Source organism: Lepus europaeus, chromosome 18 (assembly GCF_033115175.1).
Source record: "Lepus europaeus isolate LE1 chromosome 18, mLepTim1.pri, whole genome shotgun sequence".
Classification (NCBI taxonomy): domain Eukaryota; kingdom Metazoa; phylum Chordata; class Mammalia; order Lagomorpha; family Leporidae; genus Lepus; species Lepus europaeus.
The window spans coordinates 60,308,663-60,327,978 of NC_084844.1; the positions used below are offsets into that span (position 1 = coordinate 60,308,663).

Genomic DNA, 19,316 nt, shown 5'->3' on the forward strand with positions numbered 1-19,316 from the left:
CCCCTCTGCACTGTTCAGCTCCAGGAACCTGGTGGGTTCACCTGCAGCCTGGAGAAGCTGGGCGCCTGCGCAGAGGCGTCTAGGAGTTGAGTTTATTGAAGTATAGCACACACGGAGAGAGCGCACGCATCTGAAGAGCACATCACTGAACCGTCACTACGTGAACGCACAGGCAGCTCGAGGCCCCCACCGGGACCAGCGCCCCGCAGGTCCCAAGCCCCCTGCCAGCCTGGACTCCCTGCACGGTGGGGACAGGAGTCCTGGCCTGGGGGGTGCGTGCAGTGTGCGGCTGAGTGCCCCGAGCGCGTGTGCGGGGCTGGGGAGCCCTGGTGCGGGGTCTGAGTGACGGTTGCTGAGCATGAATTTGCCGGGATTAATTGTGTGGCGGTCGGGGGTGCGGGATTTGGGCGCTTCGGGAGGCTGGGCGGTCGGCGCGGGGTCTCGGGGACCCAGGGAGCGGCCGCAGAGTGGGGAGGGGGTGGGTGTGGCCTTCGCGGGGTCGCGGGGGCGGGGCATCAAGTGGGCGGGGCCGGGGCGCCGATGGGGTCGCAGGGGCGGGGCCGGGGCGCCGAAGGGGTCGCAGGGGCGGGGCAGGTGGGCTCTGGGGCGGGGCCTCGGAGGGGCGGGGCCGGCGGGCGCGCGCACGCAGCCGGCGCGCCCCCTCCCGGCCGCCATGTTGGTTGGTGTGTGGGTGTCAAAGGGAGGCAGACGCGGCGGCGGCGGCGGCGGCTGCGGCTCCGCGGGCTCCGGTGGCTCCCGCCTGCCTTCCCAGCGCTACGGGCGGCCGCAGCAGCGCACACGCCCTGGCCCGGAGGAGCGGAGGTGAGCCGGGACGTGCGGGCTCGGGAGCCGCAGCGGGGCCGCTGGGCGCGGACCCTCCCCCTCGGCAGGGCGAAGCCCCCTGGAGCGTGCACCCGTGCCGCCTCCCCCCAGGCAGGACCCTCTTGCTTGCACCCTGTCCCCCTCCCGCTGCGAGCGCTCCGTTTCCTGCCCTCGGAGTCTGGGGCTCCCCGCACTCCCACCTCCAGCGCGGGCGCCCCCCGGGCCCGGCGCCCCTTCCTCCGGCGCCAGCCTGGTCTCCCTGGCGCCCCCCGTGCCCGAGCGCAGCCCCAGCTTCCTCCGGGAATCGGGGCGGGGGTCCCCGCTCTCCTCCGGGCCGGAGCGGGGCCTCCTTTCCCCCTCCCCAGCCGCCACCCCCACAGCGCAGCGGGGACGGGGGCGGCGAAGCCGGGCTCCAGCTGCCTTTTGTTCCCGCGTGGGATGACAGAGACCCGGGCCGCGGTCCTGCGGGGCTCGCCGGGGTCGGGAGCGGCCTCTGCCGGGAGACCCTGGCCTGAGTCTCCCCGTGGGGCGGCTCCCTGGGAGCCGAGCGCGTGGGGGAAGAGGCCGGCGCTCGCCGGAGTCGTTCGTGCCAACAGGTTTTCGTACCTGAAGTTGGCTGGGTGGTTGAGCCTGAGCTCCCTAGAAAGCCCAGCTGGGGCCTGTGAAAACCCATTCCCGGGGGACCCCTGTGTCCGGGCGGGCCTCTCCGTGTTGTGCTGCCCCGGGGCGGGCGCATCTGCAGTCTGTGCATTAAGGGAGGGAGCTTAGGCATTATTGGGGTTCAGGTGGTGGCGGGGGAAGCCGAGGCGCAGATTTGCCCAAGGTCACGCTGCAAAACTTTGTCAGTGGCAGAACTGGAAGCTCCGTCTCCAGGCTTCTCTCCAGGAAATTTTTTTTTTGGGGGGGGGGGGGGAAAGATGTTCAGAATTCCCTTCCCCTTTACTTTTAACATTCACGTAAGAAAATGGGCAGGAAAAGGCGAGAAGGGCGAGTTCTTCCCGGAAAATACCCTGTGGGTGAAAGGATTGGAACAAGGGGTTGAAATGATTGAACAAGGTGAATTTTAATTACCGTGCTCCGGGTCCCTGCATTACGTAATACAATGAGGAGTTGGCAGGAAACACGTGCACCTTGTAGCTGGAGATAGGGGATGCTCGCGCTGACAAGATCCTACTGAGTGCTTGGGTCTGTGCTGGGAGTTTGCATCTGTGGCCAGATGAGCAGTTTGTGTCTGTGCGCGGCGGCTCGGGTGCTTGTGTGCTGAACAAGTGGTTGTGTTGGGGAAGCGCACCTGTGTGTTCCCGAGCTTTAATCGTCGGTCCTGCCGAGTCTCACGGGGAGATAAGTTTGGGAGAATGTGGGTCGCTGTGAGGCAGGATTCAGGCCGCCGGGCCAGGAGCAGGTTCTGATGGGTGGCCTGGTTGGGTGAAGCCTTGCTTCCATCTGCCTGCCCTTGGAGGCTTCTAGCCTCCCTGCCGCCCCCCAGGCAGACAGATGGGGATCTCTGGGGAGAACTGTTTCCCAGCAAGGCGTGAAGAACCCTAAATCCTTCAAGTGTTAATACCCCGCCTTTGTAGAAATAGGGTTGCTACAGTCTTTCATAACTAGGGGAGGTTTCCCAAGAGGTGAGATTCTGATAAGAGCCCTGCAGAAGTGGTTGGGAAGTTTTTGAAGCTCTGATTGGTGCTGATGGCTTGGCTTCTGGAAGGGCAGGTGCCCCCCTCACCCCAGGAGTTCTTCCTGACTTCCTGAACTAGGGGCTAAGAGCTTTTGTCTTCCTCCTGCGATGGAAAGAGCCTTCCAGTTGTCCAAGCTTTCTGGCGCGGGTTCTTCCCTTTCCTTGTTCATGGCGTGGGCATGCCAAGGCCCTTGCCGCTTCCTGGCAGGAGTACCTGGTAACCCTTAGCTTTGGAGCAAGGACTCCAGGGATTTGAAGTCGGAAGGGATGTGGGGAATGCTTAGTTCTACCCGTCTTTGTTTCCTGGACTTCTCACTGGCGCGTTGGGTTTAAATGCACCTCTTCTGTCAAGGCTCCGCCAGCCAGTGCACTGGTTGAGTGCCTGTTCCTGTGCCCTCCCAGCCTCTCCACCCCATATACTCGGTGGGAACCCATATCTGGGGCTCTTGTGACCCTGTGATGTCTTAGAGGCCAGCGCCCTGCTCGGTTGTGGGTACTCGTGGTGGGCACACAGTAAAGGCCTCGCAGGGGACGTGAGTATTCTTGGGGGGCAGTGGGTCCAGCAGTCACATGTCAGTCATCTAGGTGCTGTCCCTCTCCTACAGGTGAGAAACAGGCACGTACCCAGGGTCACACAGCCCGGTGGAGCTGGGGGCTTTACGTGAGTGACAGGTCTGTAGAACTCCAGAATATTGCCGGCGCTGTGGCTCAACAGGCTAATCCTCCGCCTAGTGGCGCCGGCACACCGGGTTGTTGTCCTGGTTGCCCCTCTTCCAGGCCAGCTCTCTGCTGTGGCCCAGGAGTACAGTGGAGGATGGCCCAAGTGGTTGGGTCCTGCACCCCATGGGATACCAGGATAAGCACCTGGCTCCTGCCTTCGGATCAGCGCGGTGTGCCGGCCGCAGCGCGCCAGCTGCGGCGGCCATTGGAGGGTGAACCAATGGCAAAAGGAAGACCTTTCTCTCTGCCTCTCTCTCTCACTAGCCACTCTGCCTGTCAAAAAGTTAAAAAAAAAAAAAAGAACTCCAGAATATTTATTTTTAAGATTTATTTATTTGAAATTCAGAGAGAAGGAGAGGCAGAGAGAGAGGTCTTCCATCCTCTGCTTCACTCCCCAATTGGCCGCAACTCCAGGAGCTGAGCTGATCCGAAGCCAGGAGCCAGGAGCTTCCTCCGGGTCTCCAATACCAGTGCAGGGGCCCAAGGACTTGGGCCATCTTCCACTGCTTTCCCAGGCCACAGCAGAGAGCGGGATTGGAAGTGGAGCAGCTGGGACTCGAACTGGCGCCCATATGGGATGCCGGCGCTGCAGGTGGCGGCTTTACCCGCTACGCTACAGCGCCGGCCCCGGACTCCAGAATATTGTCCCTGTGCCTTATTGGAGAGCCCAAGTCTCAGGGAGAGGCAGAGTGAACTGGAAGTTGCTGCTGGGCTGAATCACGTGGGTGATGTGGTTCAGAGAGTTGAGGACGGGAGAAAGCTCATTCTGCTTTGTCAGCTGCCCGGTGGAATCGCTGCTTAGGTCCGGCCGTCCGGGTTTTGAAAATTGACCAACTTTTCTGATACGTTCCTCGGTGGAATTTTTTTTTCTTTATTAGCTTGTTGAAAGTGTCTTAAGTAGAAATCTAGAGAAACATAAAATGAAATTAGTGTGTGTGTGTGTGCGCGTGTGCGCGTGCTGTCCCTTCCTTCCGTGGGCTGGCTTGACTAGACCCATTTCCAAACAGGTGCTTCAGTTTTTCATGTTCCAGAGTCTTGCAAAATGCTTAAATCGCCTTTACAAAAACAGCCAGAAAACCGACATTGGTGCACGGCATGGTTTTACCACTAGGTGTGAGTGGAAGAACAGAGCCCCGGAGTGGAGAAGCGGGAGCAGCTGACGCAGGCCCCTGACTCCCAGGCGTGGGTCCCTTTGACTCCAGCCTCTCCCGTGCAGAGCACCAGAGAGAGATGGGGATTCACTTCCAGGGACAGGGCGGATCTGTGCCCTGAGCATCGTTGTCAGGCTAATGTAAGAAGGTTGGGAATTGTGAATGAGATGTCTGGCTTTTTCCTGACCGTGAGGCTGTGGTTTGAATGTCAGTCATGTAATGGACCCCTTTATCTGATAGGAGCTTGATTTAGGGTTTGATTTAAAAAAAAAAAAAAAAGGCCCACTTTGAGCCAGCCTGGCAGCATTGTAGTGCCCTGTGCACGCATTGGATTCTTTGCAGTGACTCACTCCCAGCGCACCCAGTACTGCAGGCTGCTTTGGTCCTGGGCCCACGAGGACTTCTCCTGGTTGTTTCCTGTGGGTGCTGGTCTGGGCAGAGTGAGCAGCGCGGTTAAGCGTTCCAGAGACAACAGGCAACTAGATTCTCTTTCTCTTCAAAGCAGTGCTTGGGATCGGGTGTGCCAGGGGCTGTCAGGGAAGGGACCCGGCTTGCCTCCTGGCCGCCCAGCTGATAAGCAGAACGGGGAAAGCAGCCTGGTCCTGGGGGACGCCGAGCTTCAGGGCTAATGCGTGATGTGGGTTTAATCATTTATAATTCATCACTGCCGAGTGCAGACATCACCCGTCCTCTCGCCTCACGTCGCCGCAGCTCAGCTCGGCCACTCAGAGCAAATGGTATTGACAGTTTGGCTACAAAGTGGCAGACGGCTTTGGAGTCAGGTCCGGGCGCTGCTGGGCCTCCGGGGTGGGTGCTGGGGGCGCTTCCATTTCCTGAGCTCTGCGGTGGGGCAGTCGTGGCCATGTCACGCCCTGGGCCAGCAGTGTTTCTCACACTCTAGTGCACATAGGCAGGGCCCACTGCAGAGCTTCTGACTCAGTAGGTGAGACGTGGGAAGGGGTGTTGTTTACCAGCTCCCAAATGCTGCTGCCGGCCTGAGACTGAGTGAGGGCACCTGCTGCTGTGCCGGGGAACTCCAAAGCGACACTTCTTTTTTAGATTTATTCATTTATTTGAAAGGCAGAGCTGCAGAGAGAGAGAGAGGTCCTCCATCCACTGGTTCACTCCCCAATTGGCCGCAACTCCAGGAGCTAAGCCGATCTGAAGCCAGGAGCTTCCTCTGGGTCTCCCACATGGATGCAGGGGCCCAAGGACTTGGGCCATCTTCTGCTTTCCCAGGCCATAGCAGAGAGCTGGATCAGAAGTGGAGCAGCCAGGACTCGAACCGGCGCCCATATGAGATACTGGTGCTGCAGGTGGTGGCTTTACCCACTATACCACAACGCTGGCCCCGACACTATTTTCTGCCTCCGTAGTGCTGCTGCTGCTGCTGCTGCTGCTTCTTCTTCTTTTTTTTTTTGACAGGCAGAGTTAGAGAGAGAAAGGTCTTCCTTCCGTTGGTTCACTCCCCAGGAGCCAGGTGCTTCCTCCTGGTCTTCCATGCGGGTGCAGGGCCCAAGCACCTGGGCCATCCTCCACTGCCTTCCCGGGCCACAGCAGAGAGCTGGACTGGTAGAGGAGCAACCGGGACAGAATCCGGTGCCCCGACCGGGACTAGAACCCGGTGTGCCGGCACCGCAGGTGGAGGATTAGCCTAGTGAGCCGCAGCACCGGCCCCGTAGTGCTTCTAAATACTGCTCCCAAGATGGTTGCGTGGCAGGAGGGAAGGAAGCGTTCTCAGCGAGTTGCTTTTGCTTTGTTTCTTTCCTGGCTGTAGCTTGGGCCCTGATCGCAGGTGTTGTTAACTTGGGTCAGTTGGGACATTTCCCTTAATGAGGAGGAGCTGAGGTGTCCATGGTGTCAGACGTGCAGTCTTCGCTTCTGTCGTAGAAGCAGGTTCAGCATCCCCTCACGTCACATGAGACATGCAGTGTTCAAGGCTTTCTGGAAATGCAGCGGACGGCTCGCAGTCGGGTGCCGGGGGTACACGCAGACCATCCACGCGGATGGAAGTCACTCCTTCTCCCTCCAGCAGTTCACGGCGGTTTAATATTCCTTGGTGTTTTTTTTTTTTTTTTTTTTTGAGTTTGGGAAACTTTTTTCCTCCAGTAGTAATTAGCATCTTGTCCGTCAAAACCAAACACTGTGTGGGAGGTGAACCCTGAAGGTTTTTGAATGTCTCCGGTGTAGCAGGTGCTGTGCTGCTCCTTTTAGGCATCGGCATTTAATTTTCGCAAATGATCCTGCAAGACCTGTCACTGTTCCTCTTTTTGCATATGCGAAAACTAAGATTCAGAGTGGACCAGCAGCGTGCTGCAGGCCACACAGCCAGTGCGTGTCCCAGCTGGTGTCTGCTGCCACCTGTGTGGGACTCAGACTGCCTCGTGCCAGCTGCTCCCATTACCAAACTGTCCCCTCACGGCAGCCTCGGGAGCTGGGCGGGACCTGAAGTCAGGTCCCTGCCTGTCTGACTTCGGAGCTCTAGGAACGCATTCCTATGACGACACCGCAGCTCCCTGCCCAGGACCACAGAAGGCATTGTCGCGCCTCAGCTGCCCAGATGTGAGCCGCGGGGGCCTGGGGGTGCTGCAGCCGGGCTGGCTGCAGGGAAGTCTGTGTGGGCTGGGAAGGCTTTTTGTCTGCAAAGCTGTGTTACAGTAATTGGCCAAGTTGCTCTTAGAGGGAAGGGGGCGTTTTTAAACTTTAATCCGGAGCCTTTGCATGCGGGTTCTGTAGACGTTACACTGGCCGCCGAGGGCCACAAATCCTCCGGTAATCCCGTTGCTAGAGCAGGATGGCATTCCCACAGAAGAGCTGGATGTGACTAGAAAGGCGGAGTGTCTCCTTCCTCCGTGGGCACTTCACACAGGGGCTCCAGCTCGGCTCTCACCGTGCCCCGAGGAGGCGGAGGTGAGCACTTTCCCAAGGTTTGCAGAGTGCCTGCAGCTCCCAGCCAAGGCGTGGTGAACAGCTGTGTTGCTGCCTGCCTTGCACTGTGGGAGGCCCTGGAGGTTTAGATCAGAGTTTGTGTTTTTGTGAACTCAAACTCTGAGGCGAACACATCAGTGGGAGCAAAACGTTGCTATCAAAAGACCGCCTCCTCTTTCCCAAGGGCCCAGGCAATAAAGGAGTACCGGAATACGCATGGGCTACTCGTTCACATTTTTTTCTTTTTCTAAAAAAAGATCTGTTTATTTATTTGAAAGGCAGAGCAGTAGACACAGAAAGAGAAAGAGGGGGAGAGAGAGCTTCCCTCTTCTGATTATCTCCAAATGGCTGAAACAGCCAGGGCTGGGCTAAGCCAGGATTTCCATATGGGTCTTCACGTGGGGGGGCAGAGGTCGCAAGCACATGCTGCCTTCCCAGGCGCATCAGCAGGAGCTGGATCGGAAGCAGAGTAGCTGGGACTCAAACCAGCATAGCAAGTTGGGGCTTAACCCACTGCACCACATTCACACTTCTCTTAAAAAGCCAATCCTTCCCGCATACCTGTCCTGGTGTGTAAAGAATGTACTGGGGACTCATGGTCAGAGGAGAGATTTTTTTTTTTTTAATGCCACCTGGGGTGAGACAGCCTGGAGATGCAGAGCTGTGGGCGCTTCACGGACAGTTTGACGACACCTGAGTGTTTCCAGTCGATGTCAGCTGGGAAAACACACAGCACGTGGGCCCTGGAGTCAGAATGAGGAGTGCAGAACAAATGCCGTGTGTCTCTCTGCCAAGTCGAATGAAAAAACAACCTTTGTGAGATAATTAGAAGGTAGCAGTTTGTTTGATTGTAAGTCTTTGTCTGGAGGTCAAGAATGGGGAGACAAATCTAGAAGGCTGTGGAAGGCACCAGGGAGAAGACAGGGTGTGCGCTGGACCTTGCAGGATGGCGAGTGGGGTCTTGGGGCCGGGGCAGGTGGGAGCCGCATCCGGCGCGGCCGGAGGTGGGCATGGGGTGTGTGTGTGTGTGTGCGTGTGCGTGCTTGCCCATGGCAGCTCTGTCTGACGCATGGCTGCCGAGAGCAGGCCCTGGGGGCCTCTGGCCATGCTCTGATGAGGCAGCCTCGGAGGGATTTGGCTTCGTTGGCAGTAGTGAGGAATGGGATAGGTCTCCAGGACTCTGTGTGGGGACAGAGGCGCTCTGGCAGTGGCCTGCCGGTGAGGCGTGGCCCAGGCTGTCTTCCGGAGACTGGAGCAGTTTCAGAAAGGGTGAAGGAAGGCCAGAGGTCCACTGTTCGTGGAAGAGGCGAGCTCTCAGTGCTGGCGAGAGGTGTGCATTTGACATACAAGGAGCCTGCTGTTTTAAAGATTTATTTTTGGGAGTGGCAGAGAGAGGAAGGGAGAGGTAGAAAGTGATCGAGATCTTCCATCTGCAAATTTACTCTTCAAATGGATATAGCGGCCAAGACAAAGCAAGGCGCCTGGAACTGCATCCAGGTCTTCCATGTGGGTGGCAGAGGCCCAACTACTTGGGCCATCTTCCGCTGCTTTCCCAGGTGTTTTAGCAGGGAGCTGGATCAGAAGCAGAGCAGCCGGGACTTGAACTAGTGCTCTGATATGGGATGCTGGCATTGTAAGTGGTGTCACCTGCCGTGCCACAGTGCTGGCCCCAGCCTACAGTTCTTATCCCTGGCTGCACCTGCAAACTGTGTGGCCTGGAAAGCTTTTTATTTTTATTATTTTTTAAAAGATTCATTTGAAAGAGTTAACAGAGGAGGAGAGGCAGAGAGAGAGAGGTCTTCCATCTGCTCGTTCACTCTCAGTTGGCCGCAATGGCTGGGGCTGGGCCGATCAGGAGCCAGGAGCTTCCTCTAGGTCTTCCCACACAGGTGCAGGGGTCCAAGGACTTGGGCCATCTTCTACTGCTGGAAAGCTTTTTAAAAATGCCTGTGATGGGACCTCACTTTGGACCCAAGAGGGACCAGTAGCTTTTAGAAGTGCCCCAGACTGTTCTAGCAGGCTGTGTGGGTTGAGAACCTGAGGTCTGTGTTCAGCAGCGTCTCCAAGCGTGTCAGGGATGGAGGTGGGAGGAGGTTGGAGCCAGAGAGAACTGGAAGCATTTGCCAAAATGAGAGATGGATGCTTGTGCGCTCGCTGCTGTTGAGTAACTGGACGGGCTTGAGAAAAGAGGGAGGGGTAGCTCCGCAGAGAGAGTGGAGAAGGTGAGGCCGGGAAGGAGACTGTGAGCTGCCTGTGAGGTCACCCTCCCTGCACCCTGAGCTCCCGTGGAGCAGGCCCAGCAGGTTCTTATCTTGCAGCTTTTCATTCATGCTTGCAGCAGACAGTACTTGTAAAATGTGAAACTCTGTTTCTTTCCTGTAGTTCCATCACAGACAGTGTGATGTAGATTTCACCTGACCCACAGGAGTTTCACCTGGCATTAGGCCACGTCGTAATATCATTCTGACTCAGGATCGTTCCGTCAAAAGTCTGTCTTGTCTTGCGGTTCGTTCGTGTATTGCGTTCTGTAGCCGATGCTTCCTGAGCACTTGCGTCTGTGCTGTGGGTCCGGAATCCGTGGGTGAATGCACTGTAAGTTCCTGCCCTCAGACAGCTTTGAGTCTGCAGCGAGGGGCTCTTGGCCTAGGGACAAGTGACGTCAACCTCGGAGAGGTTTGGGAGCTGGGTTCAGGCACTGAGAATGGAACCTGGGGCTCAGGGCAGGCTTCAGAGGGAAGGAGCAGGAAGTTGAATCTTAAAGGAAAAAGTGCAAATCCTGGGGGACAGAGACGAGAGGAACCCAGGTCAGGTTGCACGCCCTGTGTTGTGTGGCAGTCTGGAGGCAGGAGTGTCCGATCCAGGCCAGGCAAGGGAGGTGTGAGGAGGAAGGGCTGGACGCGTGGCAGACGCCCAGCTGCTGGCTGACCAGGCCGTCCCGGAAGGGCCGCGGGAGTTGGGGCCGTGCTTTGCATGTAGTCTTCCGATGGTGAGTGGCAGGGCTGTGGGTGCTCACCCCATCCCTAATCGGAGCAGCTCTGCTCCGATGAAAGTGGGGAACTCGAGAGAGCTCATTTGGAAAGTGCGTCTCTGTGTTTGAAGAAAGCCAAAGCTGTCTCCTTGCTGTAGGTGCTGGCGAGCGAGGCGGGGACTGAGGCTGCGAGAAGGAGCTGGGAAACTCTGTCCCTTTGTTGTGTACAGCGAGGGTGGAGTTGACAGGTCTCCCTGTCCCAGCCTGTCTTAGGGCCGCAGGGTGACTGACGCCTTTGCCACGTGCTGGGCTTCCATTTGTGGTCCCTCGGGATGTGAACTCCTATGGTTAAGCAGCTCTGTTTTCCATAAATCCCTGGAGAATGGTAGGAGCATGTGGTAAGGTATGGGGCCTTGTGGTTAACCTGGGATGCATGTCATTAGCGGCTGGGTGCCAAGGAGGTGGGCCCCACCTTCCAGTCTGCTCGGTCCCCACTGGAAGACAGTGGGGCGGGCGGCTGGTGCCCACAGAGCTATATTGTGCCTCTCCGTGCTGTGCCTGTCTCTCAAGCATCAGCCGGTGCTGAGTCAGTTTCCCACGGCCACTGTGACAAATGACCACAACGCAGTGGCGTGGATCGACTCGCTTGTGTAGGTGAGAAGTCTGCCTCAGGTCTTAGAGGGGTAAGGTCGTGGTGTCCCCAGGGTGCACTCCTGGACGCTCTGGGGCCCTCTGCCTGCGTTGGCTCATGCCCCCTCTGTCTTCAGGACCACCTGTGGTGGGCCCACATCCTCACGCTGTGACTCTTCTGCCTCCCACTTCCCCTTTGTATACACGTGTGATTGAGGGCCCTGGGCAGTCCAGGGTATTCTCCTGATTTTAAAGTCTGCTGATTACAAACTTTAGTTCTGTCTCCTTCCTTAATTCCCATTTGCCAAATAACCTAACATATTCACAGGTTGCAGGATTAGGATTTGGGAAGCCTTATTCGCCCCTCGGAGTTGCCAGCATTAAAATCAGGAGCTCTTGCCCAGGCACCCACAGTTTGCAAGTTGATGGACACATCAGAACACTTGGCAGCCGGGGGCCTGCACTGTTGCCTGGCAACAGCGGTTGGAGCCATGTCAGCACCATTGCTCGATGGGGCTTGCGTGTGCAGCTTCACTGTGGTGCCCGCTTACTTCCCTTCGTTCATTCTCTGGTTCCTGCTTCAGAGACACGAAGGCTTACCCAGCGTCTAGTCGTAGCGTTCCATGTTCAGGGTGGTCCAACGTGCCCACCTCCCGGACCTCCACCCGGCAGCCCGAGCCGAGTCTTGTCCTGAAGCTGCCTCCCTGCCTCTGCCTGGCTTGCACTGTCCCTCCTCTGTGTGTCCCACTGCATTTCTGATGCTATTTTCGGTGCATTGTTTGTGTCATGATGCCTTGTCTCCCATCTGCTCCTTTTCTGGTGCCCAACGTGAGTACATTCTAGTGCTTTCTGTTTTATGTCTTGCATTGGCAGTGGCAACAGGTAAGTGCAAGGTCCCTGGTTCTATCCCGGGTTTCTGCACCATCTGCAAGGTGTCCAGCACGTAACAAATCTTCCCAGGCAGACGAATCAATTAATTCACAGGCTTTTATTGGGGTTCCACTCCCGGGCGAGGTTCCACGGCCCCAGCAGAGCAACAGAGTGGGGGCCGGGGAAGTCGTGCGTCAGAGATTGGGAGAGCTCCTTTTATAGATTCAGGGGATGGGGGTTAAAGGTTGAGGCGGGTCTGATCCTCATTGGTTGACCTCTAGGCACACGCAGGGACCTTGACAAGGACTTTCTTCCCCGGAAGTAGGCCTCTCCATTCCCGGAAGTGTAGGCCTTCCCTCCTTGTGGATCCCAAAGCTACCATCAAGTCCTCATGATGTACCTTTAGAGCAGTATCCATCCGAGGCCAGGATCGCATAACCAGAGTGTTGTCCGAGCGCTCTTCCTGGATGCGGGGAGTGCAGCAGGCAGCGAGATGGAGACTCCTGCCCGCCTTCCCTGTGAATCGAGCTCCTTAAGAGGGAGCAGAAGGAAGTGAATAGACCATTAGTGTGCACCTCCTGCCTCTCAGGCCTAGGGCTGAGCTCTTCTGCACTCTGGGGCTCTCTTAGAGGCATGTTGATGAGAAGACCCCAGCTGAGAGTGGAGTTCCAAGCAGGCATTTCAGAGCTTGCAGGGTGAGGGTCCCTTGGCCAAACAGCTCCCTGCACAGTGGCCTGTTGGTCTGCACTGGTGCTCTGGGGCTGACAGCTTAGGGGCAGCCCCTTCTTGTATCTACACAGACTGTCATCCAGTATGTTAAAGGTCTTTGAAAGCTTGCTTATAACCAACACAAAATGTTTCATTATGGAGGATTTTACACATATAAGGGTAGAACAGACCTCACTCAGTTTTGGGTCTCCCCCTCCTTGGATTTTTTTAAAAAGATTTATTCATTTGAACGGTGGAATTACAGAAGAGAGAGGGAAAGACAGATCATTTATCTGCGGCTCCCTCGCCAAATGGCCGCAATCACCAGGTACTGCCTATGCCACGTTGTTCTCTTTTCTTCTCGTGTTCTGGGAGGGTCTTCGGCTTTTTCCTTTGACCTAGGAGGGCCCTTCCCTTTCCCTTTTTTTTTTTTTTAAATATTTATTTGAAAGGCAGAATTAAAGAGATCTTCCATCTGCTGCTTCTGCTGGTTCACTCCCCAAATGGCTGCAAAGGATGGGGCTGTGCCAGACCAGAGCCAGGAGCTTCTTCCAGGTCTCCCACACAGGTGCAGGGGCCCAAGCCTTGGGCCATCTTCTACTGCTTTCCCAGGCCATAGCAGAGAGCTGGAACAGAAGTGGAGCAGCTGGGACTCGAATCAGCACTCATAGGCAGCTTAACCTGTTATATCAGGACTCTGGCCCCGGCAGTTTGCTCTTGATTCCATTTATGTCATCATGGTTTGAAAGAATTTGCAACTGAAGTGTGGTGCAGGTGATAGAAGAACCTAGGACTGTGTGTGTAGCCTCAGCACGTGAGGGACACAGAGGCCTCTTCGGAGTGAGTGAGTGTGCGTCTCTGGTGACTGTGGTCTGATGGACAGACTTTACCGTAAGAGGCTGCGGGTGTGAGGGTGGCCTTTCTTCCCGGGGCATAGAGGGCAACATGGGCAGTCTCTGGGACTTGGTCCCCTCTTGGGTTATGGGGACAAACTTGTATTGTCGTGAGAGCCATTCGGAGAAGAGCTTGTTTTCCTGGGCACTACGTTGGGTGCCTTTGTCCTGGGTGTTGTGACAGCGTGCTAGAGCCCAGGGTGGCAGGTTAGATACATGACCAGTGTGGGAAAGGGTCTGGGTGTGTAGGGTGCTGCACGTGCGGCCCCGAGGCATGGGGAGTAGCCAGGAGTTGACTGGTGGACCCCCTTCTGGGGAGCCAGCCCTGCGCCCACCGTACTGCCTCAGGCTGTGTGTTCACTTGTGCGGAGTCAGTTGGAGAGAGGGGCGTTCGTCTCGCGCCTTCTGTGAATCCTGCTGACTGGGTCTGGTGGATGGCTGGAGGCCCCTTTGCGTGGGCCTTCAGGAAGCTCAGCTCAGCTATGCGTCCCAGCTGTGTGCGCCTGCACGTTGAGTTCTGCCCGTGCTCCCTGTGCCGGCTTTGGTTTTCCTTCCCTTTCCCTTTGCCCGGGCTCTTCCTTTTCTTGCTTTTCATTCTGTTCTCTGGATTTCTCTGCCAGAGGTTCTGCACTTAGGGGAAGTTGATTTAAGTGCCGATGGTTTGGCTGCACCCCTTCTGTTGTAAGCTTTCTGGGATGAGGCCTGAGCGCCTATGTTTTCAAAGATTGGAATGAGTGGCTCAGGAGGGGAGCTGCTGCGGTGGGCCGTTCCAGCAACAAGGCAGGGTAAACAGACAAAAAGGGTGGAGTCTGGGAGGAGCGCCAGACCAAGGGACAGTGGTCTGATCTCAGAGGAGCTGAGCGGAGAGGATTGTGTAGCCTTCAGCAGTTTCCCTGCCAGTGGCACGCGGTGGAGAAGCTCTGAGGAGCTACCCTCCTTGTCAGAGCCACAGAGGCTCCACCGGGGGTAGGAACGACTGGAGATTCAGCTCTGAAGTCTTGAGCTTCCTTGGGCTTCAGGATCTTCTGTCCTGGGCTGTCCATTTATGCCTAATACCATCTTCTGTGGAGATATAGAGAAGACCTAGTATGGAAAGAGATTTCAGTTTTTAAAAATTTCTTGCTTTGGCCGGCGCCGTGGCTCAACAGGCTAATCCTCCGCCTTGCGGCGCCGGCACACCGGGTTCTAGTCCCGGTCGGGGCACCGATCCTGTCCCGGTTGCCCCTCTTCCAGGCCAGCTCTCTGCTGTGGCCAGGGAGTGCAGTGGAGGATGGCCCAAGTTCTTGGGCCCTGCACCCCATGGGAGACCAGGAGAAGCACCTGGCTCCTGCCATCGGAAAAGCGCGGTGCGCCGGCCGCAGCGCGCTACCGCGGCGGCCATTGGAGGGTGAACCAACGGCAAAAGGAAGACCTTTCTCTCTGTCTCTCTCTCTCACTGTCCACTCTGCCTGTCAAAAAAAAAAAAAAAAATTTCTTGCTTTATGTGAAAGGTACAGAGAGAGAGAGAGAGAGAGAGAGAGAGATCTTCCTCTGTTGATTCACTCCTCGATTACTTGTAACAGCTGGGACCAGACCAGGCTGAAGCCAGGAGTCAGGAACACTATCTGAATCTTCTGTGTGGATGGCAGGGGCTCAAGTACTTGAGCCTGTACCACCACCTGCCATGGCACGCCGTAGCAGAAAAATGGATCTGAATTGGAGTAGCTGGGATTCGAACCGGGCACTCTGATATGGGGCGCGTGTGTCCCAAGTGGCAGCTTAAGTTCCTGAGCCAAGCGCACAGGCCCGGAACAAGAAAGCATGGTCTTTGCCACTAATCTGATACCTCTGTGCCTTAGCAAAGAGACAGAAATCCCGCTCTCCCTGCCTTAACTGAGAAGCAGGAAATCATGAAAGAAACACTCTTTATGGATTTAAAACAATGTATTTTAGCGGCAGGAGAAAACGATAAGTACTACAAGAAATTGCTGTTTGTCACCTAAGTGCATACTATTGGGTGGACGTTAACTTTTGAAGAAAAGAGAAAATTCCTTTGAACAAAGCAAACGCCCGAGTTTCTCCTAAAAAACCACCCTAGGTTGTTATCATTTCGTTCTTTTGCCTTTTGTGCAAAAATCTCGCCAACCTTTCTTCCTTCCCCACCGTCTGAGGATGATTGCAAAGACTGTTAGAGTCAGCTCTCCGCAAACAGACTGTGTACAATATGGTCTTTCTGGACCGATTCTCTTCTTCCTCGTGAGTCCCATGGAGATTGGTCAGGAGATCTGTCTGGATGGTGGCAACATGGAGGAGGGTGGCACCTTTCCTCCCCATGCCGGCAGACAGTTCTGTAACAAAAGACAGGTCCCCGGGAGAAAAGCAGCCACGTGTATTAATCATAGTTCATGATACGGGAGCCTTTGGAATGAAGACCCAGAGGCACAGGGGAAGATGAGGGTTTCGGAGGAGCAAGGTCGGCTGTAGAAATATGGACAGCAGAGGGGTGAGCTAGCAGCAGCAGATGTGGGCACCAGGCCCGGCCCGTGCGCTCAGGTCCTCCAGGCTTCTTGGCTGTAGCGTTCTTCCTCCTAGCTACGGGGCAGCACCCTCTTAGGGTCTGCAGTGAGGCTCCTAGGACCTGCTGTCAGTCAGGGACAGGCCAGAAAAGGACTTTTTTTTTTAAAGATTTATTTATTTATTTGAAAAGCAGTTAGAGGGAGACACATGCACAGATTTTCTGTCTGCCAATTTACTCCCCAAATGCCCAAATAGCAGGAGCTGGGCCGGCTGGAAGCCGGGAGCTAAGAACTACATCCAGTTCTCCCATGTGGGTACAGGGGCCCAAGCACTTGGGTCATCCTCTGCTGCTTTCCCAGGCACATTAACAGGGAGCTGGATCAGAAACAGAGTAGCCAGGACTGGAATGCCTGTGGCTCAGGTGGCGGCCTAACCCACTGTGCCATAGCACTGGCCTTGTGAGGTTCATTCGTCCTCCCTCCCTCTCTCCTCCCCTCCCTCCCTCCCTCCCTCCCTCCCTCCCTCCCTCCCTCCTTTCATTCCTCCTCCTCCTCCTTTTTTTTTTTTTTTTTTTTTTTTTACTTGACAGGTAGAGTTTTTTAGAGAGAGAGAAGAGAGAAAGGTCTTCCTTCCGTTGGTTCACTCCCCAAATGGCCACCACAGCCGGCACTCTGCCGATCCGAAGCCAGGAGCCAGGTGCTTCTTCCTGGTCTCCCATGCAGGTGCAGGGGCCTAAGGACTTGGGCCATCCTCCACTGCCTTCCTGGACCACAGCAGAGAGCTGGACTGGAAGAGGGGCAACCGGGACTAGAACCCAGCGCCCATATGGGATGCTGGCGCTGCAGGCAGAGGATTAGCCAAATGAGCCACGGTGCCAGCCCCCTCATTCCTTTTTAAGATTCATTTATTTATTTGAAAGGCAGAGTTAACAGAGAGGCAAAGGCAGAAAGAGAGGTCTTCTATCTGCTGGTTCACTCTCCAGTTGGCCATAATGGCCGCAGCTAAGCCAATCTGAAGCCGGGAGCCAGAAGCTTCTTCCAGGTCTCCCACAAGGGTGTAGGGGCCCAAGAACTTGGGCCATCTTCTGCTTTCCCAGGCCATATCAGAGAGCTGGATCAGAAGTGGAGCAGCCGGGACTTGAACTGGGGCCCATATGGGATGCCAGCTCTTCAGGCCAGGGCTTTAACCCGCTACGCCACAGCACCAGCACCCCCCTCCTGTTTTTAATCCCCCCCTTAAATCTCCTCTCTTAAAGAAAGGCATCTGTATTGTCTCTGTGGTGCTGTCCCTAGCACGTCTACAGCATGGCGCCTGCCACGCACATTCTCTCCCTGTGTGCAGGTGGTCCCCATGGGTAGCGTCCCCCAGGGACATTGTGGGCTCAGAGGGGAGAAACACTTGTTACAGGTTGTGCCCAGTTGCGCCTTACCAAGTGCTCTGTGGTGTGTCCCCACTGACAGTGTGAACGCCTGTTGGCCCACAGCCTTGCTGACGAAGATGTAGTCAGATGTTTGAGGTTTTGCTGGCTGACAGGTATAAATGCTCAGTATAGTTTTGATTTGCACTTTTCTGAAGTGTGAGCTGATCATGCTGTCATGTTTTAAGGACCGTTTATAACTCCATTCCTTCTCCCTGTCCAACCCCCCGTCACACCCCCACCCCCATCGCCTTGGGTTTAACGATTCAGACTGTGGCATTGGGACAGAGTCTGGTGCTTGTTGGGACTGAACCACAACCGTGGCAGCTGTCCAAGGTTTGACGTTAATGGCCACAGACACATTTTCAGTCTGGCCACAGGCAGGCGTGGGTGTGTTTGTACCCTACCAGGATGGGTCCCTGACGCGCAGAGAGCTGCCAGCCCGTCACCTGTCAGTGCCCTGCCGTGGCATGGTGCACGTGTTGTGTGTCCAGGGTGTGTGGCCAGAGGACTTGATGTCTTTCACGGATGCAGGATGGTGGAGTAGCAAACTTTGGTGACTGTTGTTAGAGTTTTATTGATTAATTTATGTGCCTTGCAGTCAGTTTCACCCATTTGAATGTTAATATCTGGATATGACTCGGAGATTTTTAGTTTATTTAGGGTGGTGCAACCGTCAACATAATCTTTACTTCTAGAACATCTCATCACCCCCAGAAGCAGCCCTGTAGATAGCCCCTCCCCATGCCACTGTGAGGCTGTGTGTGTCTGGAGGTTTGCCTGCCCTGAGTGTCCACGTCGGTGGGGTGTGCGTGGCTGGCCTCTCACTCAGCATCATGTGTTCAGGATTCATGTGTGTTCGTTCCTTTTTTGAGGGCTGAGTACTCTCCCAGGTGTGGGCACACCACTCATCTTGCCTGCACTCTGGCTGTTGTGTGGAACGCAGGTCTGGGCGTGGGCAGGCACCCCTGTCATCATCATGACAGGGACGGAATGTGGTGATGGCAGTTGCCTTTTTTTTTTTTTTTTTTTTAAATTTATTTACCAGGTAGAGTTACAGACAGTGAGAGACAGAGAGACAGAAAGGTCTTCCTTCCGTTAGTTCACTCCCAAGATAGCTGCTACGGCCGGCGCTGCGCCGATCCGAAGCCAGGAGCCAGGTGCTTCCTCCTGGTCTCCCATGTGGGTGCAGGGGCCCAAGCACCTGGGCCATCCTCCACTGCCCTCCCGGGCCACAGCAGAGAGCTGGACTGGAAGAGGAGCATCCGGGACTAGAACCCGGAGCCCATATGGGATGCTGGTGCTGCAGGCAGAGGATTAACCAAGTGAGCCACGGGGCCGGCCCCGCCTTTGATTTATTTATTTGAGACGGAGAGATAGAGACAGAAGGAGAGTGGCCGCTCCAGTGGCATTGCCTGGTTCACTACCTGCCTGCCTGCGCTGGTCAGGACTGGGCTGAGCAGAAGGTAGGAGCAGGGACCCAGCCCAGGTCTCCCGTGTGGGTGTCAGGAGCCCAGCTGACTTGAATTACCACTTGTTGCCTCCCACGGTCTGTATTGGCAGGAAGCTGGAGTCAGGAGCCAGAGCTGGGCCTTGAACCAAGGTTCTCCAGTGTGGGACCTGGGCCTCTGAGCTGGTCTTAACCACTAGGCTACAATGCCTGCCCGACACCTGCCTTCTGAAGTGTTTGACACAGAGAGTGGCACACCTGCCTTAGGTCTCACCATCCAGTGCGTGACTGACCTGGGGGAGTGGGAAGGTGTGATCCTGTCCTGGAAGTGTGGGGAGAACTGACAACCCAGGCGAAAGAGAAGTGAGGCTCCCTGGGAGCCAGGAGGGCGGCGGTGTGTGGATGGGTCGCTGGGAAAGCTGTTCAGGAAGGCGAGTGTGACAGGGTAACAGTTACAGGGCCGACCCTGGGAGCTGCCTGCCGGCGAGACCTCGCATCTTACAAGGAGCATCTTCTTCTGTAAAAGATTTATTTATTTGAAAGGCAGAATTACAGAGAGGTGGAGCGAGAAAGGGAGAGAAAGTG

General features: G+C 55.9%; 1 protein-coding gene across 3 annotated transcripts in view; it reads left to right on the top strand.

The window, feature by feature from the left end:
* The first annotated feature begins 721 nt into the window (after positions 1–721).
* EPN2 (epsin 2) overlaps positions 722–19,316 on the top strand; it is a 70,255-nt gene continuing 51,660 nt past the window's right edge. For 2 of the 3 annotated variants that reach the window (XM_062216424.1, XM_062216422.1), the window contains exon 1: positions 722–822. The gene's annotated coding sequence lies outside the window, so the exon portion shown is untranslated. The remainder of the gene's footprint in view (positions 823–19,316) is intronic. The other variant, XM_062216423.1, reaches the window with a different exon arrangement.